The following is a 9,560-nucleotide window of genomic DNA, read 5'->3' as shown; positions in this document are numbered from 1 at the left end:
CCACCGGTTTAAACCAAGTCCCACATGAAAGATTTGGTTCAGAACTGATTCAATCGTGGGATTTACAGATCCATCACATATACAGTACATCTGCACTAACACCCTGGTCAGAGTATTACATTCTTATTTTGAAAGTCTTCATTGATTTAAATGTGTTCTCATTTTGTCTCGCAACACATGATTTGGCAGAGATTGCAATTTAGAGAGTCCCAACCTTGGTCTGGTGGGGACTCGAACCGGCATAAACCAAGTTCACCTTTCCACCTGGCCATGGGTGTCCCCGCCCCGTTCATGCTTGATTCGAATAATAATAGTAATATTTTTATCCATCTTCTAATTCTGACCAGGCCTTCCACATATTTCCATGGGTTCAGTGTAACATTTCTAACACGTTTACATCAGTTTGGTGATTCAGTCAGCATTGACACAGCTTAACACTGTTTAACCCGCATCTAAAGTAGTTAATCCAGCTGAAATTTGAAAAACAAAATTGTCCCATTTCCATGTTTGTCGTGAACAAAGTCTTCCATAGTCATGAAATCAAACATAATATTTGATTTGAATTCTTCACTTATGCATGTACCAAAATGTTAATATCCTACCAAAGGGAACTTGTCAATGATGCCATTGAAGTCTTACTGTTTATATAATAATGCTATAATTATTCTGCTGTAATGTATTGTTGTCTTCCATAAACACAGCCTTTGCCTCTTAATGTTAAATATGTCAAGATTGCACTCCCCCCCCCCCTCCCCCCCCCCACATGGAAACAGTAATTTTAGGTATTAATGTTTAGTTTGTTTCACATTCAGCGCATCCATCCATTTGGCTTAAATAGTCGTCCTATACAAACTGCACAGCGTCCTATGGCTCAGCTGATACTACTCTAGTGTCATAGTTTACCATTCAGTGTGTGTGTGTGTGTGTACTCGAGTGTCCAGTGAGCTTCTGTTTACTCTGAGCATTTTAAAAACAAAACACCGTGTCGGACGCTTTTTTGTATAAGTTGTCGTTTGCCGCTGCCCTGATTGTGTCTAATATGTCGAGCAGTCGTCACTACGAGGTATAAGACAGATCATTATTATTATTATTATTATTATTGAGTAGCACACGCTCTGTGTCGTACGAACCCGTTAGGATTACGATGCTCCTTTAATCCATTGACGACATGTATCGCGTGTAATCAATAAGCACTGTAGCAACGACGCCGCGATCCTGTACATATTACATTTGCTGAAACACAATCTGTACGTGCCGGGGGAAAGAGACACTGCAAGGTGTAGCTCGGAGCGATGCAATCAAGAGTATGAGAATGTAGATATTGTGTCGTACAACAACCGCGTTAAAGCTGTAAATATTCTATTGTTTATGAATTTAGGATATGTATATAATCATGTAAACCCACCAGTAAAGAAATTAAAGACTATATATATATATATTCATATTAATTATGGCCAAGCTGTAATACTGCACATATTGTGTTTGCAGATATACTGAGATTGTACATAGAGAATAATAATAGTATGTTGTGCATCCATTGCTCAGACTGTACATACTCTATACATGGCCAATCATTGACAGTGTTGGCGACAATGCCAAAGTTTTACAAATAAAGGAAAATGAAAGAAATGTCACTGAAGATGTGCATGTGTACTTGTACTTACCTTTTGTTACCTCATAAGGACCTTTTGTTTTTCTTCACGAAAATGGTCAGAACCGGCGGGGATTAAATTATGGAACAGTCTAACGGATTAATTAAAGCATAGTAAAAACATGAATCAGTTTAAAAGAGTAATAAACAAAATACACATTTTAAATAAATATGAAGATGTGAGGATGAAGAACAGCAGTTTAATCCAGGACGGTTTAAAGCCAGAAATATTCTTCTGTGTAAATGTTTGGTGAATGTCTTTAGTCTTTATTGTGTTATCCAAAAAGTGAAAAAAAGGCATACTATTATACTATGTCATCCTTCAAAATGTCATACTACACTATTACGTACAAGATCTGACCATTTCTTTGAAAAAAAAAGTTTTGGTCCAAAATTTGACAAAAACGTCATATTATACTATGTCGTCCAAATCTGATAATTTTTTTGAAAACATTTTTTAACTCCAAAATGTGACCAAAACGTCATACTATACTATGTCTTCAATCCAAATGTCATACTACACTATTACGTACAAAATCGGACCATTTTTTTGAAAAAAAAAGTTATGGTCCAAAATTTGACAAAAACGTCATATTATACTATGTCGTACAAAATCTGATAATTTTTTTTGAAAAATTTTTTTTATCCCAAAATGTGACCAAACGTCATACTATACTATGTCATCGATCAAAATGTCATACTACACTATCACGTACAAAATCTGACCATTTTTTTGAAAAAAAAAAATTGGTCCAAAATTTGACAAAAACGTCATACTATACTATGTCGTCCAAAATCTGATAATTTTTTTGAAAAATTGTTTTTACTACAAAATGTGACCAAAACGTCATACTATACTATGTCGTCCAAAAGCTGATAATTTTTTTGAAAAATTGTTTTTACTCCAAAATGTGACCAAAACGTCATACTATACTATGTCTTCAATCCAAATATCATACTACACTATTACGTACAAAATCTGACCATTTTTTTGAAAAAAAGAATTTTGGTCCAAAATTTGACAAAAACGTCATACTATACTATGTCGTCCAAAATCTGATATTTTTTTTGAAAACATTTTTTTATCCCAAAATGTGACCAAACGTCATACTATACTATGTCATCGATCAAAATGTCATACTACACTATCACGTACAAAATCTGACCATTTTTTTGGAAAAAACAAATAGGTCCAAAATTTGACAAAAACGTCATACTATACTATGTTGTCCAAATCTGATAATTTTTTTGAAAACATTTTTTAACCCTAAAATGTGAACAAAACGTCATACTATACTGTCGTCCAAAATCTGATAATTTTTTTGAAAAATTGTTTTTACTCCAAAATGTGACCAAAACGTCATACTATACTATGTCATCCTTCATAATGTCATACTACACTATCACGTACAAAATCTGACCATTTTTTTGGAAAAAACAATTTTGGTCCAAAATTTGACAAAAACGTCATACTATACTATGTTGTCCAAATCTGATAATTTTTTTGAAAACATTTTTTAACTCTAAAATGTGAACAAAACGTCATACTATACTATGTCGTCCAAAAGCTGATAATTTTTTTGAAAACATTTTTTAACTCCAAAATGTGACCAAAACGTCATACTATACTATGTCTTCAATCCAAATATCATACTACACTATTACGTACAAAATCTGACCATTTTTTTGAAAAAAATAATTTGGGTCCAAAATTTGACAAAAACGTCATACTATACTATGTCGTCCAAAATCTGATAATTTTTTTGAAATTTTTTTTTACTTCAAAATGTGACCAAAACGTCATACTATACTATGTCGTCCAAAAGCTGATAATTCTTTTGAAAAATTGTTTTTACTCCAAAATGTGACCAAAAACGCATACTATACTATGTCATCCTTCATAATGTCATACTACACTATCACGTACAAAATCTGACCATTTTTTTGGAAAAAACAATTTTGGTCCAATATTTGACAAAAACATCATACTATACTATGTTGTCCAAATCTGATAATTTTTTTGAAAACAGTTTTTAACTCTAAAATGTGAACAAAACGTCATACTATACTATGTCGTCCAAAAGCTGATAATTTTTTTGAGAACAGTTTTTTAACTCCAAAATGTGACCAAAACGTCATACTATACTGTGTCTTCAATCCAAATATCATACTACACTATTACGTACAAAATCTGACCATTTTTTTGAAAAAAAAAGAATTGCTCCAAAATTTGACAAAAACGTCATACTATACTATGTCGTCCAAAATCTGATAATTTTTTTGAAAAATAGTTTTTACTACAAAATGTGACCAAAACGTCATACTATACTATGTCGTCCAAAAGCTGATAATTTTTTTGAAAAATTGTTTTTACTCCAAAATGTGACCAAAACGTCATACTATACTATGTCTTCAATCCAAATATCATACTACACTATTACGTACAAAATCTGACCATTTTTTTGAAAAAAAGAATTTTGGTCCAAAATTTGACAAAAACGTCATACTATACTATGTCGTCCAAAATCTGATAATTTTTTTGAAATCATTTTTTTATCCCAAAATGTGACCAAAACGTCATACTATACTATCTCATCCTTCATAGCGTCATACTACACTATCACGTACAAAATCTGACCATTTTTTGGGAAAAAACTATTTTGGTCCAATATTTGACAAAAACGTCATACTATTCTATGTCGTCCAAATCTGATAATTTTTTTGAAAACATTTTTTAACTCCAAAATGTGACCAAAACGTCATACTATACTATGTCATCCTTCATAATGTCATACTACACTATCGCGTACAAAATCTGACCATTTCTTTGAAAAAACAATTTTGGTCCAAAATTTGACAAAAACGTCATACTATACTATGTCATCCTTCACAATGTCAAACTACACTATCACGTCCAAAATCTGACCATTTTTTTGGAAAAAGAATTTTGGTCCAAAATTTGACAAAAACGTCATACTATAGTATGTCTTCCAAATCTGATAATTTTTCTGAAAACATTTTTTAACTCCAAAATGTGAACAAAACGTCATACTATACTATGTCGTCCAAAATCTGATAATTTTTTTGAAAACATTTTTTAACTCCAAAATGTGACCAAAACATCATACTATACTATGTCTTCAATCCAAATGTCATACTACACTATTACGTACAAAATCTGACCATTTTTTTGAAAAAAAGAATTTTGGTCCAAAATTTGACAAAAACGTCATACTATACTATGTCGTCCAAAATCTGATAATTTTTTGAAATCATTTTTTTATCCCAAAATGTGACCAAACGTCATACTATACTATGTCAGCGATCAAAATGTCATACTACACTATCACGTTCAAAATCTGACGATTTTTTTGAAAAAAAAAATTTGGTCCAAAATTTGACAAAAACGTCATACTACACTATGTCATCCTTCATAATGTCATACTACACTATCACGTACAAAATCTGATCATTTTTTTGGAAAAAAAAATTTTGGTCCAAAATTTGACAAAAATGTCATACTATACTATGTCGTCCAAAAGCTGATAATTTTTTTGAAAACATTTTTTAACTCCAAAATGTGACCAAAACGTCATACTATACTATGTCATCCTTCATAATGTCATACTACACTATCACGTACAAAATCTGACCATTTCTTTGAAAAAACAATTTTGGTCCAAAATTTGACAAAAACGTCATACTATACTATGTCATCCTTCACAATGTCAAACTACACTATCACGTCCAAAATCTGACCATTTTTTTGGAAAAAGAATTTTGGTCCAAAATTTGACAAAAACGTCATACTATACTATGTCGCCCAAATCTGATAATTTTTATGAAAACATTTTTTTATCCCAAAATGTGAACAAAACGTTATACTATACTATGTCGTCCAAAAGCTGATAATTTTTTTGAAAACATTTTTTAACTCCAAAATGTGACCAAAACGTCATACTATACTATGTCTTCAATCCAAATGTCATACTACACTATTACGTACAAAATCTGACAATTTTTTTGAAAAAAGGAATTTGGTCCAAAATTTGACAAAAACGTCCTACTATACTATGTCGTCCAAAATCTGATAATTTTTTTGAAAACATTTTTTTATCCCAAAATGTGACCAAACGTCATACTATACTATGTCTTCAATCCAAATGTAATACTACACTATTACGTACAAAATCTGACCATTTTTTTGAAAAAAAGAATTTTGGTCCAAAATTTGACAAAAACGTCATACTATACTATGTCGTCCAAAATCTGATAATTTTTTTGAAATCATTTTTTTATCCCAAAATGTGACCAAACGTCATACTATACTATGTCAGCGATCAAAATGTCATACTACACTATCACGTTCAAAATCTGACGATTTTTTTGAAAAAAATAATTTGGTCCTTAATTTGACAAAAACGTCATACTACACTATGTCGTCCAAAATCTGATAATTTTTTTTAAAAATTGTTTTTACTCCAAAATGTGACCAAAACGTCATACTATACTATCTCATCCTTCATAACGTCATACTACACTATCACGTACAAAATCTGACCATTTTTTGGGAAAAACTATTTCGGTCCAATATTTGACAAAAACGTCATACTATACTATGTCGTCCAAATCTGATAATTTTTTTGAAAACATTTTTTAACTCCAAAATGTGACCAAAACGTCATACTATACTTTGTCATCCTTCATAATGTCATACTACACTATCGCGTACAAAATCTGACCATTTCTTTGAAAAAACAATTTTGGTCCAAAATTTGACAAAAACGTCATACTATACTATGTCATCCTTCACAATGTCAAACTACACTATCACGTCCAAAATCTGACCATTTTTTTGGAAAAAGAATTTTGGTCCAAAATTTGACAAAAACGTCATACTATACTATGTCGTCCAAAAGCTGATAATTTTTTTGAAAACATTTTTTAACTCCAAAATGTGACCAAAACGTCATACTATACTATGTCTTCAATCCAAATGTCATACTACACTATTACATACAAAATATGACAATTTTTTTGAAAAAACAATTTTGGTCCAAAATTTGACAAAAACGTCATACTATACTATGTCGTCCAAAATCTGATAATTTTTTTGAAAACATTTTTTTATCCCAAAATGTGACCAAACGTCATACTATACTATGTCTTCAATCCAAATGTCATACTACACTATTACATACAAAATATGACAATTTTTTTGAAAAAACAATTTTGGTCCAAAATTTGACAAAAACGTCATACTATACTATGTCGTCCAAAATCTGATAATTTTTTTGAAAACATTTTTTTATCCCAAAATGTGACCAAACGTCATACTATACTATGTCTTCAATCCAAATGTAATACTACACTATTACGTACAAAATCTGACCATTTTTTTGAAAAAAAGAATTTTGGTCCAAAATTTGACAAAAACGTCATACTATACTATGTCGTCCAAAATCTGATAATTTTTTTGAAATCATTTTTTTATCCCAAAATGTGACCAAACGTCATACTATACTATGTCAGCGATCAAAATGTCATACTACACTATCACGTTCAAAATCTGACGATTTCTTTGAAAAAAAAAAGTTTGGTCCAAAATTTGACAAAAACGTCATACTATACTATGTCGTCCAAAATCTGATAATTTTTTTGAAAAATTGTTTTTACTCCAAAATGTGACCAAAACGTCATACTATACTATGTAATCCTTCATAATGTCATACTACACTATCACGTACAAAATCTGATCATTTTTTTGGAAAAAAAAATTTTGGTCCAAAATCTGACAAAAATGTCATACTATACTATGTCGTCCAAAAGCTGATAATTTTTTTGAAAACATTTTTTAACTCTAAAATGTGACCAAAACGTCATACTATACTATGTCATCCTTCATAATGTCATACTACACTATCACGTACAAAATCTGATAATTTTTTTGGAAAAAAAAAATTTGGTCCAAAATCTGACAAAAATGTCATACTATACTATGTCGTCCAAAAGCTGATAATTTTTTTGAAAAATTTTTTTAGCTCCAAAATGTGAACAAAACGTCATACTATACTATGTCATCCTTCATAATGTAATACTACACTATCACGTACAAAATCTGACCATTTTTTTGGAAAAAACTATTTTGGTCCAATATTTGACAAAAACGTCATACTATACTATGTCGTCCAAAAGCTGATAATTTTTTTGAAAACATTTTTTAACTCCAAAATGTGACCAAAACGTCATACTATACTATGTCATCCTTCATAATGTCATACTACACTATCACGTACAAAATCTGACCATTTTTTTGGAAAAAACTATTTTGGTCCAATATTTGACAAAAACGTCATACTATACTATGTCGTCCAAATCTGATAATTTTTTTGAAAACATTTTTTAACACCAAAATGTGACCAAAACGTCATACTATACTATGTCATCCTTCATAATGTCATACTACACTATCACGTACAAAATCTGACCATTTCTTTGAAAAAACAATTTTGGTCCAAAATTTGACAAAAACGTCAAACTATACTATGTCATCCTTCACAATGTCAAACTACACTATCACGTCCAAAATCTGACCATTTTTTTGGAAAAAGAATTTTGGTCCAAAATTTGACAAAAACGTCATACTATACGATGTCGTCCAAATCTGATAATTTTTTTGAAAACATTTTTTTATCCCAAAATGTGAACAAAACGTTTTACTATACTATGTCGTCCAAAAGCTGATAATTTTTTTTAAAACATTTTTTAACTCCAAAATGTGACCAAAACATCATACTATACTATGTCTTCAATCCAAATGTCAGACTACACTATTACGTACAAAATCTGACAATTTTTTTGAAAAAAAGAATTTTGGTCCAAAATTTGACAAAAACGTCATACTATACTATGTCGTCCAAAATCTGATAATTTTTTTGAAAACATTTTTTTATCCCAAAATGTGACCAAACGTCATACTATACTATGTCTTCAATCCAAATGTAATACTACACTATTACGTACAAAATCTGACAATTTTTTTGAAAAAAATAATTTTGGTCCAAAATTTGACAAAAACGTCATACTATACTATGTCGTCCAAAATCTGATAATTTTTTTGAAATCATTTTTTTATCCCAAAATGTGACCAAACGTCATACTATACTATGTCAGCGATCAAAATGTCATACTACACTATCACGTTCAAAATCTGACGATTTTTTTGAAAAAAATAATTTGGTCCTAAATTTGACAAAAACGTCATACTACACTATGTCGTCCAAAATCTGATAATTTTTTTTAAAAATTGTTTTTACTCCAAAATGTGACCAAAACGTCATACTATACTATGTCATCCTTCATAATGTCATACTACACTATCACGTACAAAATCTGACCATTTTTTGGGAAAAAACTATTTTGGTCCAATATTTGACAAAAACGTCATACTATACTATGTCGTCCAAATCTGATAATTTTTTTGAAAAATAGTTTTTACTCCAAAATGTGACCAAAACGTCATACCATACTATGTCATCCTTCATAATGTCATACTACACTATCACGTACAAAATCGGTTAATTTTTTTGAAAACATTTTTTAACTCCAAAATGTGACCAAAACGTCATACTATACTATGTCGTCGATCAAAATGTCATACTACACTATTACGTACAAAATCTGACCATTTTTAGGAAAAAAACTTTAGGTCCAAAATTTGACAAAAACGTCTGTAATAAAGTTGATAAGAAATGCATCTTCCACGTTTCTCTCTCCGTGAAAGTGCAGCAGCAGACACTTGTCAGAGCCACTAGATGGCAACCAATCACAACCTTCACATTCTCCCTCGCTGTCTTTCCATTTCATAAACCATCCCTTTAGAGCCATAATCCCTGAAATAAAAAAAATA

Source organism: Microchirus variegatus (assembly GCF_963457635.1).
Source record: "Microchirus variegatus genome assembly, chromosome: 14".
Taxonomy (NCBI): domain Eukaryota; kingdom Metazoa; phylum Chordata; class Actinopteri; order Pleuronectiformes; family Soleidae; genus Microchirus; species Microchirus variegatus.
This window is presented reverse-complemented; position numbering follows the sequence as displayed.